Genomic DNA, 11164 nt, shown 5'->3' on the forward strand with positions numbered 1-11164 from the left:
TTGTTTTCATAATGAAGAATTGCTAGCATCCTCTACAATTACTTGCTTAACATTAATTTTTTAGTCTAATAGAAACACTTGGTATTGTTAATGAGTGTTGCCACAATTCCCTAAACCATTTGCTACAAAATTTTCTAACTGCTCTGCCTTCCACCTCGGTGATCATTTATGCTTGCCTTATGTGCTTTCCCTTTGGTTTTCAGATTTGGTTAACTTTGCTTCTGCAACCTTCCTCGAATGTTATTCTTTATTTGATGGTCAGGTTATCTATGAAATTGAGGAGATGGCAAGTAAAAGAAGTGTGAGAACGAGAATCTATAAAATTAAGGAGATGGAAAGTGGAAGCAGCATGAGCATGGGAATCAAAACATGCAAAACTTATAGGAACATCTAATATTCTAATGCCATTTAATCGTGTTGATATGCTTTGACTTGGGAAATCTTACATGGCATAAAAATAGGAATTCCCTTGCAAAGTCTACTTATTGGTAATCGGTGATCTTTTAACAATGAAAGATACATGTGACGTAAGGTAGATATGATTTCATGACTATCTGTGACTACCCATTTTTGTGACTATTTGTTACTATTTGTTCATACCATGATATTGAATGATCTTGGTTAGCTAATTTTTTAGGAGGAGAAAATAGGTTTTCCTAGACTAAAGCTATAAGGGTTGGAGGCTACTTCCTAAATGGGATAAAAGTACAAATTGATAGTTCCAAAGTTAGGAATAATGTCATATCCCTTTTGAAATTTTATGAGTAGAGAAAGTGCGTAGTGCGACAACACCACTCCTGTCACACAGAATGAGTCGATCTTGCAGACAAGATAGACCTTCCTAGAATCTAAAGAAGACCTAATGACAAGCAAACCAATCACAAACTATCTTTCTCTAAATATGCATTTATAAACAAAGGCAAACAAGTGTCTTTAGGCCTACCTTGGGTCCAATGCAAGTTTGTGGAAGCCTCACTCCTTCGATCCAAATGAGCTCCCTTGTCGCGAATCTGCAAACACAAACAAGCAAACAAATTAAATAGCACCTGAAAAGCCAATATCATAAAACATATTTAATATGAAAGTCAAGGAATTCATGAAACAAATGACATGAGACAATTTGTTGAGAAAAATGAATCTGATTGTATTAATTCGAATCAAAAACTAACTTTACAACCTGTGCCTTGACGCTGTACAAGCTCTTCCCATGGTCCAGCAAGAAGTCTCCTCTACTTTGACTAGTTTCAGTCTCTTCCCAATGAAGCCAAAAGGTATGTGATCTCTCCTCTCAAGCTCAACTAGGAATTCTTAATTTCACCAGCATTTACCCTAAAAAATGTTCAGCTTCTAACCTCCCTAGCAACCGGCCCAATGCCTGAATTTATAGTGCAATGGAGGGAAGTTACTAGGTCCTCCTTCAAAGGGATAAAGCCCTCCTTCAAAGGGATAGATCCTCTCATCAAGGGATTAGCTCCTTCTCTTTTGGAATGCATGAACCAACTAAGAGCGGCCAATCCACGTCAAAATTCCTTCTAGAATCATCTAGAATTAACCCAAAGTGAGTTTTTTAGAATAAACTTGCGCCTTTTTGACTTTCACAGGGGTCCGCACCCACACCTTTAGGGACAGAGTAGGCAGGTCTGCATTTTTTGTAAACAGGATGTGGGGGACCGCAGACAATAGTGAGAGAAAGTGTGGAACCAGAGCTTTGTTGATTTTCAATGTCTTTCTCTCATTTTCAAAGCTTGACTTGAAGAGCTGAGGTCTGAGACTTGCTTAGGGGGACAGTACAAGTGATGATAGACCCATACTGATTGCAAATAATTATCATGACGATATTTTTTTGTGACAGATTGCCCCCTAAAGTGCGAAGTCTGTAGTAGATGAGGATTTCATATATCATTTAGGAAGAGTGAAGTACTTTATCATTTCGAGGATCATCTTGTGGAGAGCCCGGTTGGAACCTGTAAAAACATTCAATGCAAGATATATATATGAGATCATATCATCGCTGAGGTAGGCATTCCCATACTCAGATCAAAACTGACTTAGAAAACTAACTACTGCTCTGATACATGAATGATCTTGTAAGACATCACAAGTATAGACTCATGTGGACACAGTATGGACGCAACCATCTGTTTATGAATAGTTCATTATATAATGAATACAAAATTCCTCGTAGCCTAGATTGTGGAAACTAGATCCAGGGTATTCATTTCTTTTTCTCGAAACAGTACGATTCTATCCATGCGAATGAATGCGTTGAAGTCGAACATGGTAGAAACCACTTGATTACTAGTCAATGATGTAAAATGTTAACAAGTGTGAGAGAAACCACCAGTGATGTCAATGGCTCTCAAAGTACCCAGTACAATCCATGAGATGTGGATAAATGTGTTGATGTCGAACACGTCACGGAATCCTTTGATCAAAATTCAATGATGTAACATGTCATCAAAGGCGAGAAACCTGCCATTGAGGCATGCAGATCCCAAGGTACTGACGATTTCTAGATCATCTTTCTAGATAATGAGCTAAAGTCGATAGAAAGTGGTTCGTCGCAGGCAAGCCCACAACACGAAATCGTAGATCAAGTTGAAGAAATTTAGTTGCAAGGACTGACTCAGGGATGTTCCAGATGGATGACAGATATTTTTCAGATGAATGGCTTATTGGCAGTGACCTCTTGAACACATAACGACACGACAGATGGCTTGGTGACAATTGACCCAAAGTTAATACCCAGAAACCGACTAAAGACTTTCAATGTGGTTTGATCAACTGTTAGGCAAAGGATTTCCCAACCCAGGTGAATAAAAGTGTCGTGTTCAAGAGTGGTTACAAACTATGACAAACAGGTTCATTTTTCTCTCTTTTCCCCCACCATTTCTGGCAAGTACCTCTTTATTTTTGACAAGCTTGAGGAGGATAACATTTGCTTGATTATAAGCTCATCCTTCGGATGAGTCCAACTTAGTTTAAATTCGAACCCTAAGAAGGAGTGGTTCGTTCCTGTTTGTAATTGAACAGGTCCTTTACTATGAAATTTTAACGAGTCCAGTATAGGAGAAACTCGGCGTTTTTCAATTTTAGAGAGTCTGAAAAAACTTAAGAAGACTCTAGGGTTGACCTTTTTCATAAATTTGTGTCTCCCAAGCCCAAAAAAGTATAAAATAATACTTGAGAGAACCGCTTGATCTTTACGACCAAGGAGTACTTTTCATAATTAGTGCCCCTGATCCGAAAAAGTAAAAAAAAGCGATCAACGACACGTCGTTTTATAACCAATATGGAATTTGAAACGACAAAAATCCGGCAATCTTTTCATGTTTTTACGGTCGGAAAAGAGTTGTAAGTGGACCGTCTTTTAGTTCTGTTTTAACGAGTTTAAAAGAAAAACTTGGCAATCTTTTCATGTTTCAGGAGTCAGAAAAGAGCTTAAAGGTGACTCTAAATGTTTTTTCGTCAAAAATGATAGATTTCGCCTGAATAATCTGTTATCCTGAACAAAAATGCAAACATTACTCATACCTGTTTGAAATAGATAAAAATGTTTCAAAAATACCTTTCCAAAGTGAAACATAAACAAATTTGCAATTTATTTACTCAAAAAATTTATAAAATGGGCTTTCGTCAATTCATTTTTACTGTTTGAGTTTTGGGTGAGAAAATAGTGCTTTTGTTCAGAAAAATTTCCGTGAAGATTGCGGAAAATCCAACCGTCGGAATCGAACGCCGTCTTCTCCAGGTAATCCACATCATCCCACTCTTCATTTTTAACTGTTTCATCTTTTGTTTTAGGTTTTTATTTCATTTTTTGGAGGGTTTTTAGGCTTAAAACCTGCGCACGGGGGCCGTAACACTGGCAGCTCGCGGACCCCGACTTTTTCTCAATGGGGACAAAGTCAGGGGTCCACACCTTCCATGTAGGCAAGGTGCGGACCCACGCACTGTCTCTAATATAGAGGGTGTAGTCCCCGCAGCAAGGGTTTTTAACCCAAAATTTCTCAAATTTTACCCAAACAAATTAATTTATAGCATTCTAATTTGTCTTTTTATTGGATGCAGAGAGTGCATCATGCTAGATTGGAGTGAACGAGGGCATGAGGATGTGGATCTAGCCACGTTGAATCACCAACCTTCAATCGATGCATTCAAGGCATGCGGCTTGTACAAATTCTGGGCCATACCTGACATGATGGCCCAGGTGGATTTCTTATAGTGGCTAGTTAACAGATGGAGCATACAGGACCAGTGCTTCTTCATTGGTGGCCATCAGCTCGAAATCGAGCCGACAGACATATATTTCTTGATCGGTTTGCCTAAGAGAGGCAAAGACTTGACTCTATTCGGGACTAGGCCAGGTGGCCAGTCTGTCCATAGCCTCCGGCTAGAGTTCTGTAACAGCCAAGCTAGAGACAAAGGGATAGACATAAAAACCATATCCCTTCTTGAACTCATGGTGATCGCGTTTACTGTCACCAAACTTTGCGGGAGTGCCGCATTACATATTGCCACCGGATCCCAGATGCGGATGGCAGTTGACTGCTTTCAAGGCATCATCTTCAATTGGTGCGATGCTGTGTTGGGCAATGTGAGAGGCAAACTGACTAGAGCCAAGAACAGACAACTAAAGACCTTTGTTTATGGGGCTTTGGTTGTGAGTTTTGGTCTGGAGAAGGTTCCCATGTTGATCCCGCAGCACCTTATTGTTGGAGCTGGGCTTCCTCGAGAGTCCAAACTGATGCGATGGGTCGCAGTTATGGCCCTTCATCCGGACGAGGGGACAGAGGTTGTTCGATTCAAACCTGAGTATTTCCAATGGTTGGAAAACTAGGTTTTTTCTATTAAGGACTTCCCTTACGCTGGGGTGGATTTTCGTGGTGACCCAGACATGGCTCTTCCACCAGGAGAGCAATGGGATTACTCAGGTAAAATCATTTTCAACATTTTTCTTATTTAAATGTTTTTATTATTTTTCCATCATCCCAAAACTGATAGTAAAAGTTTCAAATGCAGATGTGGGTCCACAGCGACCAGCCGCTCTCCGACCTTACAAGAGGAAACAACCAGTTGCAGCCATGCCAGCCCCACAGGACGAATCAGCAGAGGTTTTGGTCGAGTTGGAGAGTCAACTAGAGCGCTTGACAGGAGATTCTAGAGACCACCATAGATGACATTCCTCGTCAACTTCAGCGCTATGTGATTGGGGTCCCAGGACCTTTTAGGAGGTTCCTTTGCAAGGTGGCTATAGGGCTATAAAAGGATCTCTTTCACCTCTAATTACCTCACATTAATATGTCAATCCGGGAGCGTTTTGTTATTTCAAAGAGTGACTTAGTCTGAGGCTATCATTTGTCAGAGTAATGCTAGTAGTACAACGTTCAACAAAAATACAAGAGTAAACGGATGCTTGTCTATAACTAAGTGACTTTAAATGAATAAATCACACACTCTAAAGCTAGGAAACTTATCAGTCAAGGGTTCGGCAACGATAGCCCATCCCTTTAGAAACTGATGGAAAGGAAATTAGAGCATGGACCATGGGTCTAGGAGCTAGACAGTAAATGCCAAGGCTCACTACAGCCACAGATCATCTCTCACACCAAAACAACAAATGCGAGTAAATGAAACGGCAGGTAGGAAAATGGAACAACAAATAACAAATTGAATAGCAAATATGGAATGGAACAACAATGGTAAAATGGAACAGCAATCGAATAACTAAGTCTCGTGAGTAGTAATCAAGCTTTATTCTACTAACTCAAATGCACTCGTTGTAATCAAACAACAATATTTAATTCTCCAGACAAATCAAGCAGCACGCACTAATGGAACAACATTAATTACCAATAAGTTATGGAACAACGTTTCGAAATCATACACACACACAACACGCTTGAAGAGTAATCTGATCTAGCATCAATCTTCATCAACAGGAATACAATTGCATTTCAAAATGGAGCAGCATTACTCCTGAATCGTAAAGAACACAATTTTAAGATAAATTCCATAACATGAATATACAACATAAGAGCTCTGTAACAAAATAGTAACAATGTTCAATCAAGACTAATAATATTCAATCAATAATAGAGTTAAGGCTTCAAGACTAATAATATTCAATCAACTCTGAAAGGATTAGTGATATAATGCAGAGTCAATACAATAGTTCTTGTCTGTAAAAATCTTAATGAACGAATCTTAACGAAGCATATGATGTAAAATTATAAAGCATACCAGATTACGAAATAATGACGATAAGAAAACCACTCAGAAATAAAATCGTAGTGATACAAAAGCAAGTGTCCTCCGGGGCCGGGCCCTTTGCCTCCAAGGGTACACCGCTTTAAGTTAAACCAGACGCAGAGATAAGATAATCACCAAGTTTATATTAATGCATAAAACAAAAGTACAATGAACCAGCTTCAACGAGACTCGATGATCAAATTTCGATCTTTAACAGAAATTTACATAAAAGCATAATCCCCCAAAGCTAACAGTGTTGTCCCTTTATATAAGGGTGACGGCAGATATGTCTAAGTAATAAGATAAATAAAGCAGCGATCCCTCAGGATCAAAGATCCTGAGGGATTCGCCAAACTGTTAATCCTTAATCACTTCTTTTCTCCTCTGCCGAGCTGGTGTCTTCTCCTCCTTTTCCAGACTGGTTTGCTTCAACCTACTTAGCCTCGTTTGCACTCTGTCCTTCATCAAAGGGACAGCAGTTACCTTGTTCTTGTCTTTTTCTTTGGAAAAACAACTCCTCGTTTTTATCCCACATATTTTGTTATAATTCTTTATTATTTTCCATGTTCATTATGCAAAAAGGTTCACAAGTTCCACTGAAAAGCCATTGAAATGATCATCAAAAACATACCTTTTTAGTACTCCACACACCCCCCTGCTTACCCTGTTTCATGCCCTCATGAAAATTTTGTGGTTGACATGCAAAGCAGTGAGAGAATAGGCTGGAGAAGGAATCTCATGCGGAGGCCTACAGCCGTTGTGAGTGACTAGGTAGTCAAAGAACTGGCCTGTTTGACCCTCAAGCATCTCATATAGGGCTTGATATCCGGGTGCAGGGTGCCAGATAATTGGACTGTGGAATCTATATCCTAACCAGGATGACCCTGCCCTCAAAATGCTTTCGCCATAGAGGTTCAAACGGTTGGCAACTAATTGAAAATTCTCATACTTAAATGGCTCCCTGAGCTGGATGTTTGGATTAGAGATTCGGTACCGAAATTTGGCTGCATCAATGGCGAGGTCTTTGATAGAAAGAAAATATTCTAAACTTTGTCGAATGAGTGCCTCGTGCATGGGTCCTAATGTTTCAATGACACCCAGAGTTCTCATGAGGTTTCTATGTGCTTTCCACAACTGTATTGGGTCCCTAGGATTAGCCCTTACCCACAAGTCTAGGCCATTTTCCTGCCTCTAGAAAGTATTATAGGTTTTGAACCATTTAATCTGATTAACCCCGAATGAGATGAATGCTTGCAATTGGATGTCTCCAACAAAAGGGCCAGGGTTCAGTTCAGTCTCCTGATCTAGCACGAGGTTATGCAAATAGAATTCACACAACAATCTCTGGACCTTCACCCCATAATGTTTACAACAGTCTATAAAGTCATTGACAATGTTAATTTGTATAGGGGCGCCTGCTTTAACAACTTTTATTTTTAATTGTAAGTACCGTTCCAGTAAAAACAGAGCATAGTTTTTGGCAGGGGCCCTACATGCTAAAACGTCATTGTATAAAGAACACAAGGTATCCATATTCTTGATAACAGTGTCTAGCCTACGAGTTACCTTTGCAAATTTCTCTTGTTCCTTTCGCCACCCTTCAAAGGCCTGGCTTTCGGATTGATTGACGTTCCTTAGTTGTTGTTGTAGTTCTTCATACTTCTCGCGAGGGACCATTTGCTCTCTAAGCCTTTCTGCTTCTTGCTGAGCCTGTTTCAATCCCTTGCGCAAGGTCACTATCTTTGGATCTCTTCTCCATGCAGCAGCGGAGGCCGGGAGTTTTACCTGAACTTTCTTATTGCGTTGTTTCGAGTTCAGGTCCCTTATCACCCCTGAGGGTGGTGCCTCCATCTAAATTTTCTTTTTGTTCGTTTCTTTTTTTACACGAATATCAGCTTGCTGCTGTTCCTTTTCAAATGGAACAGTAGTCTGTTCCTCAGCATCATTTGGAACAGCAGCTGGATCTTCAGCACGGTTTTGAACAACAGGGCGATTTTTGGTCCTCCGCCTTTTTATCTTGCTGATTTTTACTGCAATGGTCATCTTTTTCTTCCCTGCGGTATTCCTTACCCTCTGCCTCGCTTTCAGGATCCTAATCTGCTGATGGATCTACAATATTATGCTCAATAATATCCGTTGTTCCTTTCATAATTCCCTAATTTCCAGCGTTTTATTAGAAGGAACAGCAGGTTGTTTACTGCATTTTGGGCCGTGACTAGTCTCTGGATCTTTCTCCTTGGGTGCTTCTGCACTGTTCTGTTCTGGCTGTTCTGGGGTAGGAACCCTAACTGGTTCCGTCACTTGTTGGGCAACTTCTTTTTCTATTCCTACTTCCTCTGGAATTTCCTCTGGTGCCTTGGGAACAAATTATTCTCGTTCAGTGTCTCTTATCTCCTCTTCATCATGAATATGCAGATTTCCTTCTTCTGCCTCTTCTACATGTGGTTTTTCAGATGCATTTTCTTCCTAGGGTTTTCCATGGAGGTCTAATGGAGTGGAAGGTTGGCCATACTCACCCATATTGGCCAAGACTGCGGCCAATTCATCTTCTCCCACTGGGTCCTGTGGTGGGCTCCCTTCCTACTATCCCATTTCCTCCTCCTGCTTGGATTGTTCAGCTTCTACCTCAGAATGCTCAGCTTCTGTTTCAGAATGCTTAGCTTCTTCCTCATTTTCTTCTCCAGATTGCTCGGCCTCTCCTTTCTTTTCTCCTTCAACTTGCTCTACTTCTTCTTCTGGTCGTGAGGAATGCTCGTCCTCAATTTCTACTGTCTGGCTGGTGCTTTCCTATAGCTTTTCCAGCCTTCCTCGTATTCGAGCTAACTGGACTGATTTTCTATGTTTCTCTGGCTGTTCCGGTGTACCGGTGTCATGCTTACGCTTTGCCGATTCTTGGCGTGTTTCTGGTCGTTCAGATGTGCTAGCAACATGTTTTTGTTTTACTAATTCTCTGCGTTTTTCTGGAGGTTCTGGTGTGCTTGTAGTCTGTTTACGTTTTGGGGATGGTACTGTCACCCTCCCCTTGATTATTGCAATTATCTCTTCCCAGCTGCTTTGCTGCTGGGTGAGGCTATGACTAACTATTAATCAAATTAACCTGTGGTGGCTCACAACTGACTCTACATGTTGTGCCTTTTTTAGGCTTCATGCAACGTCATGAAGTAATGAATTCAAAAGTGCAGGTAAATTTATGGAGCATTTCTACTTTAGAACAGCTAAGAGTTTAAGATGTCGTGGTCTTACCACGTCTTTTCTCCCCTCGCAGGTGATGTAGCTTTGCACGGTTCTTGCTAATTCTGCCAAGGGTTCTCCTAGCGTTGCTGACAGAACTCCCTTCCCTTTAATCATCAAGCTCTGGCCTTCGTCCTGGAAAATTTCCATGATCTTCTGTAATCTTTCCTTCTTTAGTGTCCATACAGGTCCGATGGCTGGTAGTCTCGAGACTTCTGCGATTATATCATCGGTGACCGCTATCTGCTTCCCCCTTACTATGGAGTGATCCTCCTGCAGATTCTGCAAGAATTCAATCGCCACTGTTTCATTAGACTCCTGCAAGCGGCTGAGATAAGTCAGCCACCTTGCTCTTTCCAAGATCTCCCAGGAAGCAGCGAAGACTGTCAACTCCTAAGGTTCCCTTCGAATTTGCCTTCCTCCCATGGTTTCACTGTGGATTCTTAATGGAACAGCAACTGCTTGCTGTTTGAAACACAGAGAGGGTAATGATCACAAGATTTCGAAAAAACATAGAGTATGCAACAAAAATGGCTTATGAACAGCAACTTGTGTAAAAAAAATAGAAATATCATGCCGTTAAGTTGTGCCATTCCCTAGTACACTATCTTTCCCGAATAGTGAGCTGACACATAACCCAGGGAATAATGAGGTCAACCTCCCCCCCCACAATGTGATAGGCTGTCCCAGCCATCAAAGAAAGGAGTAGCACCCAATCTGCAACCAAGTCATAAAGGAACAACATATGAAAATATGCCATGTTTAGAAAACAACGAATTACCGAAATCGAGGCATAAAGTTGGATCGCGTATTACGTAAGAGGCTGCTATGATATGATGTGAGGCTGGGGGATAGGATGTCTGTCGTACTTGCCAAATCTCAAGTGGTCATTGTCACCTCCTTTGCCATGATTGGTGGTAATAAATGTTCATGCGATATATAAGTCGGGAAATAATGTATGATTAGTGCCTATGATATAAGAAACAAAAGAGTATTAGTATCTGACCTATTGGTGTAATCAATGTGAATTCAATACCATTAACAGTGCTCTGCTGCCGACAAGTGTCCATAACCTTGGCAGAGTTGTTTATTTCACCTTGGAACCATGACCCTTTATGTGAATTTTAAGGAATGTAATGTCAAAGTGTAGGCCATTATGTTGGCTTGGTAACCAGTTAGCCATAATGCCATTCACGAGGAGGGAGCGAAGAGTGGGCAGGCCGGCTTGTGATGAGACCTCCTGTTCCAAGGTTTGTTTATTTTGATATACCTTTTGGACCATATCCCTGGTGTGGTGGCCATAGAGGGAATTGCACTTCACTTCCATCCTCATGATCATGGTAGGCTAGCTCTTGATGAGACCCCCTATCCTGCATTTGACAACTTATAATTCATCTTTTTACTTTTTTCTTTTTCATAAAGCACTTTTACTTACTTATACACAAAGGGTGGTTCAACACTCCTTAAGAGTAGGAATGGTGGAAGAAGTCTTATCATCTCAATAGGAAGATATAAACCCTTTGCTCTTATTCCTAAACAATAATCAAAGAGGATTAAAGGGAATGTCATGATAAAGATAACCAATCAAGGCAAAATTAGTAAGACAATGATAACAAAAGATGATGAATAAGTATGTCCTTCCTTTTGTCCTCTTACCAATACAGAGCCTTATAAAGATAAC

The sequence above is a fragment of the Pinus tabuliformis genome, chromosome 4_2 (genome assembly GCF_031772625.1).
Source record: "Pinus tabuliformis cultivar Carrire ecotype Pingquan chromosome 4_2, CPIR1, whole genome shotgun sequence".
NCBI lineage: Eukaryota > Viridiplantae > Streptophyta > Pinopsida > Pinales > Pinaceae > Pinus > Pinus tabuliformis.